The following is a 12,234-nucleotide window of genomic DNA, read 5'->3' on the forward strand; positions in this document are numbered from 1 at the left end:
GAGGGAGGGGAGACCAAACAGGCTTTCAGAGAGAGAGAGAGAGATCTGCAGTCGTGGCAAACTGGCAGCTTGTTGAAACCATATTTTGAAGATAGGTTTAGAGTTCTAATTTCAGCCTGTTCAAAACCCTTGTAGTCTTTATAAGAGGAAATGGCTAGCTAGAGTGTATCACCTGAAATAAGGGAAACAAAAGGAACTCAGTGGTGACCTGCAGAAGAAGAGGTTATCATATGGAAAACCTTGATGGGGCAAGTTTCTTCGGCAAGATACTGAAGTGGTTGATCAGAGGGAATCAGTTTGTGTGTGTCCAACGAGCAACAAATCTCTCTCTGAAACCAACAAGAACCTTCCTGAGTGGTTACCAATGACCTTTAAGCACCAAAGTTTGATGAAAATTCATAAATGTTAAATTTTGTACACTGTATAAGAATTGCCTGATACCAGTGAACTTGGAGGAGTGAGAAGTTAGATTGGACTGTGAATCAAAGAACTTTTCTGAACTTGTACATGTGCACTTAAAAGGGGGGTTAAGTTAATAGTAATAAAAAGTTTGATCCTGTTTTTATATTCAAAGAAAATTAAAAGCAACTTTTGTTTAAGTAACCATTTGTCTTGGTGAATTTCTATTGCTGCTGGGTTTTGGGGGTCCTCTGGGCCTGTAACAGAGGGGACACGTGATCACCCATATTTTCTCCACAAACAACAATGTCATGTCTTGAAATCAAAGTCATGTTTGCATGGGAGAATTTTTGGCAACTCTGTAATCAAATCATTAATGCTGTTAGCCCTTGGCTTTATTTAATTTGTCTAAAATTCACAAAGAAAATGTAGTCCTATGGAGAATGTTAAATCCAAAACTTCAATCTTTATATCAGTGAATACAGCACAATTTAATTGTGCACTGTTAATGAAAAAAAATTAATAATTATGCCCTTTAACAATAATGGTAATAACTATTCTCATCAGAATACAATAACAATATTCATTAAAACCATTAATTTGTCCAATAAATGGCAAACTCTAGCTGATTGGTCCTGGTTGTTTGTAGACTGGACTGACTGAATGAGCAGCTTCCTTCCAACTGTTGTAACAAGTGAATGGTCAGTCGGCCTCCACCAAGCTGTCCTTATTGAAGGTAGTTAGCACTGTTGACAAACAGACTGTATTCGTGCTAGGTTTGAAATCTTAATGCTCCAGCTATAGTCTGTGCTGGTGCACTTAAGGCAAATGTGTATTTAATCATGGATGTCTGTGTTGCAAGATGTGGGATATGGTCCATATTTCCTAAGGTCTGAATAAAGATTTCATTGTTAGCTTGCAGCTTGTTTGAGTTTATTTGCTTGTGCATATTTTGAGAATAAAGGTCCATTAAGTCATATGTGGCAGTGAAAGAATCAATAATGATTTGAACTCCGAGCAGGCAAGCATCGTCTTTATACTGCCACTTGATATTTTAGACTTCACTACCCTGGGAAAAAGATTGTGACTATCCACCCTACCTATGGCCCTCTATATCCCTCCATATAAACCTTCAAAAATAAATCCTTCTGCCTTCTTTGCTCCAGGGAAGACCGTCTCAGCCAATCCAATATGTTAAAACTCTAGCCCTCTATAGAATACAACAGCACAGAAACGGGCCTTTAAGCCCATAGAGTCTGTGCCAAACTATTATCCTGCCAAGTGCCATTCACCTGCACCGTCCCATAGCCTTCCATACTTCTCCTATCCACTTACCAATCCAAATTTTGCCTAAATGTCAAAATTGAGCCTGAATTCACCAGTTCAGCTGGCAGTTCATTTCACACTCTCACTGCTCTCTGTGTGAATAATGTTCCCTTTAAACATTTCACCTTTCACCTCAAGTCCCCTAACTTCAGTGGAAAAGACCTGTGCAGGCAATATTCCTGTGTCTCTTCTTCACCTTCTCCCGCTTAATCACATCCTTCTGACAACTTCACTGTTGCAACTGCACACAATGTCCCAGCTGTGGTCTAACTTCTAATCGATGAATCTGGTTGAAATGTTTCCTGTTCCTCAAGATTAGCACTATCAAGTTGGAAATTTGTTGCAGTTGAGTTGCCATATTGCTAGGGGAATGATTCTAAAAATGTTAAGCCTTCTGTATAAATTGAATTCTTTGTGTATTTTATTCTCCAAAGGCCTGTTGGTCTGTCAAATTTTAGTTATCAATACACACCCCTTTCTGGAGCAAAAACCTAATCTGCTGGGAAAACACAGTGGGTCAAGTGGCCACTGTTTCATTCCCCGCTGGGTCCCCCTGACCCACTGGGCACTGGCCTGATGTGCTGGGTTCCTCCGATCTGCTGGGCACCTGCCCGACAAGATCTGCAGTGTCCCCAGCTGAACTGCTGTGCCCCTGCTTGACATGTGGGATATCCATTAGAACATTGTGCCCTGCCCAACCCATAGGGTCTCTGCCTGAACCGCTGTGCCCCTGCCTGACCTATGGGGTCCCCATCTGAACCATTGTGCCCCATCTGACAAGACTTGCAGGGACTCTGACTGAACTGCTTGCCCCTCACCAGACCTGTAAGGTCTCAACTTGACCCACTGAGACCCTCCTGCAGATTGATTTTTAAATCCAGATTTCTACACCTGTGGTCTCTTGTCTCCTCTCCCATCCTCTGTTACCATGAATGTGTTTGAGGCTTCAGACCACTAATATTGATTTCCAGCTTTAGCACTGGGATGACGTTGGCTTTCGTGAAGCGGATGGGCACTTTTGTCTGCAGCTGGGAGAGGTTGAAGATGGCTGAGAATATTCCTATCACCTAGGCTGTGTTGGCTCCTGCCACGTCCAGGGCTTCTGTTTGGGCCTGTCATTTTACATTGGCTCGTCATTTCCATCGGCTTGCTCACAGGAAGGCGCCAGAGGGTGCACGTGTACCTGAGGTAGATATGGTGTGTGCCACCTGCTGTTTGAAGTGAATCTGGCTCATTGGGAAGGGAGGCACTGTTGCTTTATATTCCCTCATGTGAGGTGGAAAAAAAAATGTGCATTTTGTGCCGGTCCAACCAATCTTGTTACTGCGACCTCGCCTGATGTAAAAGAATGCACCATGCTCTTTAGAAGGGTGGTTTGTGTCCTTTAAGCAACATAATCTGATTATTTACCCATCATCACACTGCTCTTTGAGAGTTTGGTTTGCATCAACTGGCTACTGCATTTCCTGCAAAGCAGCATTGACTCATTTCAAAACAACTTAATTGGCTGTAAAATATTATGAAACCTCCTTAAGGAGACTTGAAAGACACTTCATAAAGTCAAGCCATTCTTTGCTATTTCAAACGAGGATATATTGCTCTGTCCATGAAGTGCACAGATGAAAGATCTGTTGAACGCTGCACATTGATGAAAAGCTGTTGGTTATGAATAACTGCACCTGTGGCAATGCCAATCCATTACAGATGCGCACACAGTTATATTCTACAACATTTCTTGACCAAAAATTCATCTCTACTCACCCACAGTGATGGATTTCATCTTTTTGGAAAAGATCCAGATGCAAACTACTTTTTAAAAATTGCTTCAGTGAACTTCATGATTATTTCCATGATAGATAGAATCTATTTATTTAAATCAATAGCTTTCATTTTTAACCTTGGGGAACAATGCCTCTTTTCAATTTTTATCTATATAAATATAGCTGATGCACTCATTATATTAAAAAAAAAGTTAAATTCCAATCTTGCATTTTCACCTTGATTTTATTTCTGTGCCCATTGCCTGGTGTCCTTTCAGATGACTCGTTATGGCATTTTTTGTACTGCATGTCAGATTCATGAGACAAAAATGTAGTTTATTTTCTCTACTGTGGTGGTGTGTGATCTTGGATAAGTAAATTCTTAACAATTGCTTTTTTTTATTGCAATTAATCCATTCAATCTACCAGGTACTTAATATTTCACAGATTAAATTCTCTTAACTATTTTTCATGTTTAGTTTTAATTACCTTGTGAATTTAATCCAAGATTACTGATATATCTCCATGTCATCTATTGAATCCATTCTCCTGCTGTGGTCTCCTTTATCTCAGAGAACCCAGACACAAACTGGGAGATCATTTCGCTGAGCACCTTCACTGTCTGCCACAATAGCTGGGATCTCCCAGTAACAACCCATTTCATTTCCCTGTACCATTCCCATGCTGTCTCATGCACTGACAGACTAAAAACCACCTGCAAATTAGAGGAACAACATCTCATATTCTGCCTGGACACCCTCCAACCAGATGTCATTATCTCTCCCTCTCTCTCTCTCTCTCTCTTCCTCCAGCTCTGCATTCACAGTGCCACATCTCTCTCCCGATCTGTTCTCACCCTTCCTCTCCTGTCCTATCCAAGTTCAGTTTATTGCCTTTTGCCTGTTGGCCTGTGCTCCTCTTCTCCGAGCCTTTTTACTAAGGCACCTGGCTGCTTTTTGCGCACCTCTTGAAGGGTTCAGGCTCAAGACATTGGTTATTTATCTTTATCTCTTATGGGTGCTGTGAAACCTGTTGAGTACCTCTAGCATTTTTCACTCACAGCTTCTGCAGACTTTCATGCTTCACTCTTGCTGTCAGATCTTGAGTTACCATGAGGTATATTTTTGATTGACACCAGCAAAGGTTCACTTTACAATGTTTGCTCATGTTTCACCTATAATATCCTTTGACCATTTCATTGCTGCTTTAAACTGAATTCCAAAATCTAAGTGACCGTTTTGGGGGAAAAAATCCTTCCCCACATGCAAAGAAAGGAAATATGGCTATAAACAAGCACCTATTGGTAATTTCTTTTCCTGTTTGGATTGGTCGGATAGAACTCTACAGCATGCCCCATCTGCTTCAAAGGTTCCATTTATTTTCATGTAATAATACACGAAAAATGTAATATACATGAGATATTTCAACTTTTGTCTGAGCAAGGCAGGCAAAGAATTGCCATGAGCATTGCTCAATGCTCCTGACAACAATAGGAGAAAGAAAAACAAAAAAGAGACCCTTCAGAGATACTGATTGTCCATGGATTTTCCTCCACCACTCCTGCAGCCTCTTTTGAACTATATAGATTCTAGTTCAATCCATCGGCAACCAGAGCTCCAGATCCAAATTCTGATTATGATTAGAAAGTCTTCAATGTCTAAGACCCATTGGTAGTCCTTCTTGCCCTTAGCACCTCTTGAATCCAGATTCCGATACCTGGTTCTGATGAGCCTGTCTCCAGCATCCCGCTGTGTGGGTCATTTGACCACAGCCTGTGCATGTCCTTCAGCTGCTGAGCTGCTCGCTGGTCTTCTCCTATGGTTATTGTCCTATAGGGTCATCTCCTATGCTTCTTCTTGACAGCAGATGTTCTCTCCATTTCTGGTTCCTTGGACTGGTCTACTACTTGTCCAAAGTCTGCAACCTCTCAGGATATGACAAGCACAGCTGTCACCTTGAGTATAGTTACAGGATTAAAAAAAAACAAATGCAGTCAGCTCCTTTAACAGAGTGTTTAAGGTCTATATGGAGCAGTCTGCAATAGGTGGAGGTGGTAGGACCCTACGGAGCTGCACCGTGCCTCTGCTCCCTGTTCTCCCGTGTCTGTACCAGTGGCAGTGCAGCCATTAAAGTGGTGCCATTTTTCTTTAGAATAAGCCAAATTATTATTTTGCGTCTGGGCCTCAGATTTCCCTACCTCTCCCATCCTTGAACCTTTTCAAATAGCCACAACATATATAGATATATATTCTTTATTCACCATGTATTTTTGTCCTTAATTTTAGTGCTTTCAAATCATGCCTTATTCCTTCTAAGTTGTTAGTTTAGGAGAAGGGAGCTTCAATATAATGAGCTGCAGATCCTGTAAAGTATGTAAAATAGAGTTGTCTATTTATCTTGCATGGCAATTCTGTGTGGAGTTTTTCAATAAAGAAATGGATAGATCCTTTCAAAGTTATTTTGTTTTGGAATGATAATTCAGATCTTATCAAAAAATTGACTGCTATTTGAAGTGGATGGGGAACTTTCACCCCAACTCAAACACAGGACTTCCTTTCCAGGATAATCAAATGATGTTTACAGTCTCAATTATGTACTGGAGTGACTGGGATGGAAGAACCAGATAAGGCAGACAGAATAAGGAATACTGTAGTAGGGCAGAAAAGTTAGTGTAGTGGCTATTACAACGCCAGTGATGCAGATTTGAATCTGGCACTGTCTGTAAGAAGTATGTATGCTCTCCCTGTGACTTGTGTGGTCTTCCCCTGGATGCTCTGGGGTTTTTACTTTAATTGGTTTATTAGGGTGGCACAGGCTTGTGGGCCAGAAGGGCCTGTGACTATGCTATAATTCTGAATTAAAGTTTAAATTAAACAAAAATAAATTAAATGCACAGAATTGCTCTTCATATTGTAATTGGTGAATACATGGAATTATACCATGTATTAGGTATTAGGATAGAAAGCATCACAGTAAGCTTTAAAATGATCATGATGAGACAAGGCTTACAAGTACACAGTGTGGGCTTTGAGAAAGATTCCAAGAAGCTGCAGAGTGACTGGGACAGTTTGGTGTGGGCAAATGCAATATTGTGGCATCTGCTACGGAATCAAGAGATGTCCACTCAGTGTGAGGGTGAACCAGTAACTGACTTTATTGTTTGAATTCCTCATGCTGTGCACAGGGAACACCCACTTCCGGTGACATGTGCGCCGGCTTCCGGAAATGACTTTAGCGCGTCGTGGCATCACTCTTTGACCGGTGGTGTGCCACCTAGAAGCGGTAATGTCCCATGGGCAACATGTGTTGCTAGCCGTGGGCTTATCCTCGGGAGTGAAGGGAGATCTACGCCATTTTGAGTCAGATGACTGGGGCTCAGCCCACTACAGTACAATGTAGTCAAGGCTATCCACTTTGGTGGGAATAACAGGTCAGCACACTATTATCTGAATGATGACAAATTCAGAAAAGGGAAGTTCCAACGAGACCTGGATGTCATGGTGCATCGGACATTGAAGAGTGGAGCACAGGTATAGCAGCTGGTGAAGAAAGCAAATGACCTTTATTGTGAGAGGTTTGTATATCGAAGTAGGGAGGCCGTACTGTAGATGTACAGGGCCTTGGTGAGGCTAGTGCTTGAGTGCAGCAAGTAAGAATTTCAGTGCATATTTACACTATACTAAACTTGGGCTTTTATTGCCATTTTTAACAGTCCCACCCCTATCAACTTGCCCTGAATATTTTATTTCTTTCAAATTAAAATTACTCCTCTAAATTGAGGAGTACTGGGGAGAGTGAAAAAGTACCGATAAGTTTCCGGGTTCTCCTACCAGAGGGAGTTGTTGCTGGATTAATTAAGAAACCAGCAGGCTACCTTGTGCTCAAGGAGTGTAAATATAATTAAGATGCAATGTTTCTGTGCAAGACAGAAAAATATGTTCAAGTCCTGGTAAAGAAGATGATGGGTATACTGATCTCCGGATTACAAAAGTGTACCACTAATTGATGGAAAAAGGCTAATTATAAGGCATGAATGTTTAGGCTAAGTAACAAAGATAGTGAGAAAAAGCTTTATGTTCAACAAAGTTAGCAGAAATGAATGGTGAGATTCACTCTATTACCCAGAGATGCACCATCAATAATCACAAAAAGCTGGAGTTGTGAAACTATCAGGCTTTTATTAACAAAAGACAGGAACTACCATCAACCTCATTGACTGATCAAAGCAAAGAGCAAGTGGAATATGCAAGAGGTTATGCGAGGCATGTCCATCCAGTAGTAGCCAATCATGGGACAACAGTGGTTTACCATATTCACTCTTCCTTTTTAAGAAGAGTCCTGTGGGGTGGGATAAAAGAGAAGGTCAAACAGTTGTATATACATATATACATTTTATAGGTTGAGTCTATCTGGGGGTCTCCTCTGCCACAACGAGTGACGTGGCAATGGTTGGGGCATCCTGAGCAGCTTGTGAGATTGGCTTGTTAACAGTTTGTCAAGTGGAGTGGTGGGTGGAAGTGGTACATTGTTGGCGACAACAGTGGCCTGGGGTAGGGGGTGGTCAGCTGCAGGTTCTGGAACCCTTCAGGTTGAACTGGGAGGGGCTGTCAGTTGAAAGTTAGTGGTGGTCGGGGAGGCCCCTGATGGAGCAACATCCTGGAATGAGACGGTCTCTTCACGCTCGTCAGGGAAGGCAACATAGGCATACTGGGGGTTCACATGGAGAAGGCAGACCATCTCGACCAGCGGATCAGTCTTGGGTTGCCTAACGTGCTTCCATAGCAGGACTGATCCTTGGGAGGTAAGCCAGGTGGACAGATTTCCTAGAGAAAACAAACATCCATTCGTGAGACGGACAGAGTGAAGTGCGTCTGGGAGGACTTCTTGCCATTGGGAGGCAGAAAGACACTGTTACCTCAGTGCCAGGAGAATGGTCTTCCATACAGCAGCATTCTCACTTTCTACTTGCCCATTACCCCTAGGATTATAGCTGGTGTTCATGCTTGTGGTGATGCACCTGACCAGTGGATACTAAAGCAACTCGTCACTCATGAATGATGTACCATGATCACTGTGGATGAAGCCAGGGTACCAAAAGCGAGTTAGGATATTCTGGAGGGCCTTTATAACTGTGGCCATGGTCATATCCAGGCAAGGTATGGCAAAGGGGAAATGGAAGTATTCATCAATTATCGTAAGGAAGTAGACATTCTGGTTGTAGGATGGGAGGGATCCCTTAAAATCAGTGCTGAAGTACTTGAAGGAGCAGGTAGCCTTGAGCAGATGTGCTTTGTCTGGCTGGTAGAATTGGGGTTTGCATTCAGCACAGACCTGGCAGTTTTTAGTTATCGTCTTCAATGAGTATGGCAAATTCTGAGATTTGATTAAAAATGGAAAAAACTGAATAACTCTGGGGTGGCAAAGGTCATTGGGGAGAGCCTGCAGTCTGTCCATTTGAACACTAACACTAATCGAGAAAGAGTGTCTGAGGGCTTGTTAAGTTTGCTGGGCTGGTGGAGAATGTCATAATTGTAAGTGGGCAGTTTGATCTTCTCTTTCTTGATTTCGCTGTTTTGCTTATTATTAAACATGAATGCTACTGATCACTGATCTGTGAAGAGGGTGAATCATTTCCCTGTGGGATGGTTCCTCCAGTGGTATACAGCATCCACTACAGCCTGAGCCTCTTTCTTGAAGGAGGAGGGGCAAATTTCAGGGCCTTGGAAGGTTCCTGAGAAAAAGGTGGCAGGTCTGCCTGATTGATTGACTGGCAGCCAAGGCAAAGTCAGACACATAGCTCTCCACCTAGAACAGTGTGGACTCTTCTATGGCATGCACGGTTGCCTTGGTGATGTTGTCTTTGATAGTTGAAAGCAGGCTTGGCTTTCTGCTGACAGGGGAAATGTGGTAGCTTTGGCCAATGGGCGAATCTTGTTTGCATAATTGGACAGCATATGAGAAGAACCCAGGCATCTCTTCAGAGCTTTGAGGGTATGTGAGAGAAATACCTCCATCTGCAGACACGTGGCAAAGCACGCCGTTCTTGACCATGCAGCCAAGTATGGGTAGCTGTACTGTCTGGAACACACATTTATCCTCGTTATAAGTGAGATTCATGCATTTTGCTGCCCAGAGTAACTTGTGGATGTTCGCATCATGATCCGGCAGGTTGTGGCCACAGATAGTAATGTCATCTAGATATGGGAAGGTGGCCTGCAGATTGTCGTGGTCCACCATGTAGCCCATCTACTGGAAAACTGAAACCCTGTTTGTGATACTGAAAGGGACCTGAAGGAAGTAGAGGAAGCCATCCACCTTGAATGCCATATATTGGCTGTCCTCTGGGTGGATCGGGAGCTGGTGATGCACTGACCAGGTCAATCGTGGAGAATACCCGATATTGTGTGATCTGGTTGACTATATCAGATATACGGGGAAGGAGCTGTGTATAGCGGTTGATGGTCTGGCTGTAGTCTATGCCCAACCTATTCTTATCCCCATTCATCACCATGACCACCTGGGCCCTCCAAAGGCCATTACTGGTCTCGATGATGCCCTCGCCTATAAGCACTGAACCTCTGCCTTAATGAATGCCCTGTCAACCGCACGGTACAGTCTACTCCTGGTGGCCACCAGTTTGCATTTGGGGATGAAGTTGGCGAACAGCGGAGGGGGGTCGACCTTTAGGGTTGAGAAACCGCACATTGCCTGCAGGGAGCCGTCTGTGAACTGTTTGTTGCAGACAGTGTGGTGGGGGGAGGGCCCCATCAAAGCACAGTGATTTTTCCGAAGTTGGCACTGGAAATCTAGTCCTAGTATCAAGGGGCACAGAGTTGTGGCATAATGAACAGTCTAAAACATTTTGTACACTATGCCTCCATCAGTGAAGGTCACTACACAGGTCTTCTGGGTGGCTGCCGTCTATGATTTGGATGTGAGTAATATCCTGTGCTTGGCAGGTAGTACTTTAAGGGACAGTCATTTAGTGATATTGGGATGGATAAAGCTTTCTGTACTCCCGATATCAAATAACTAGTTGATATTGCACCTATTTACCTGGGCATCCTTCATGGACCTGGCGAATTCGTGTGGGGCTTCTTGGTTCAGGGTGATGAAGGCCAGTATGAATTCATTGTCTCAGTCTGATGGGTGGTCCTACGCCTGAGATGGCTGCCCTCGGCCCCTAGATGACCGGCCTTGACCCCTCGTACTATTGTATGCCTGGGAAGATGGCGTTTGACATGCAGTTCAAAATGGCAACCTGCATGATTTGCACATAGAGTTGTTGAAGTTCAGGGAAGATGGTACCGATTGTGCTGCTTGAAAAGGCAACTGTGGGCATGTGACACTGCTAGATATCACGGAGAGTTTGGGCTGGCAAGTTTTGGCATATTGCCCCTTTCTCCAGCTACCTGGAGCACACTGCATCCTTGGCAGGGCAGCGTTTCTGTGGATGCTGACCCTGCCCATAAAAATTGCACTCCGAGATCTCCCACAATGGCGGCCGAGGCCAGATCACTAGAGAAGTGGGATGGCGTAAGGGACCAGTCACCATTGGGGTGGGTCGATGCCCCATCCCAAGATAGTGGGGCCCATTGCAACCATGCAGCAGAGAAGTCATCTGTGTTCTGGAGAGACCCCTCCAGAGTCTCTGCGAGTTCCACTGCCCTTTGCAGATTGAGAACCTTTTGTTCCAATAGCCGTTGCTATATGTACTTTGAGTGGATACTAGCCACATGTGTATCTCTGATGAGGTCCTCTGTGTTCTGGGCAGCCGACACGGCCTTACAGTCACATGCACTACACAGGATCCAGAGGGCCTACAGATGCTCACCAGGTTGCTATTTTAAGGTGGCCAGGATATGCCTGGTATAGACCACATTAACCTTCCTGCAATACTGGGCCATTGTTGCTTGGTACGAGCTGGCATCACTGATTAACAGAAACACTTGGGGCCCGACATATGAGAGAAGTGTCAGTCGGTTAGTGTCTGTAGTAATGGCATCCACGGCCACTGCCAGGAAATATTCGGATCAGTGTAGCCAAACGTGTTCAGGATGGGGTTGATGTAGAGTTTCTCAGGTTTTAGGTACTGATCCATGCTTTTTTTTGTTGAAAATTTAGTTAATGAAATTGATGTGCCATCAAGAATCACAAAAAGATGAAGTTGTGAAACTATCTGTCTTTTATTAACTAAAGACAGGAACCTCCAACTCATTGACTGATCAAAGGAAAGAGAAAGGGGAATGTGCAAGGACCTCTGGGTAGGATCAGTCTCAAGAGGTGTGTCCAGCTGGCAGCAGCCAATCATGTCATAACAGTGGCTTACCTCACCCAGTATATCTATTTGGTGATTAAAATAAGTAGCTCGTATTCTCTTCTGCAAATGAAATGTAAATGAGGTTGTATTCAACCATTTTACAACGGTTACAGATGTTGCTCTGGAACTTTCTTAATTGCAGGGCATATCCCTAATATAAATAAAAGCAGTTTTTTTTAAAAATAAGGGACTTTATTGGCTGGATAATCACTTGGTAGGCCATTTCTCTCCAATAATGAGCAGTAAATGATTGAGGCTAACCAGCAGTACTTTATGAGCTGTTTGTGTCAAATACCTTGCTCCTTGAATCATGGGCACCTTGGCTTTGCATTGGAAATGCACATGAATTATTCTCGCCACCTCTCACATCAGCGGGGTCAACTAAAAATTACTACAGCAATACACAGAAATTCCAGCGCATCTGCTCTA

This window comes from Narcine bancroftii, chromosome 2 (assembly GCF_036971445.1).
Source record: "Narcine bancroftii isolate sNarBan1 chromosome 2, sNarBan1.hap1, whole genome shotgun sequence".
NCBI classification, from domain to species: Eukaryota; Metazoa; Chordata; class Chondrichthyes; order Torpediniformes; family Narcinidae; genus Narcine; species Narcine bancroftii.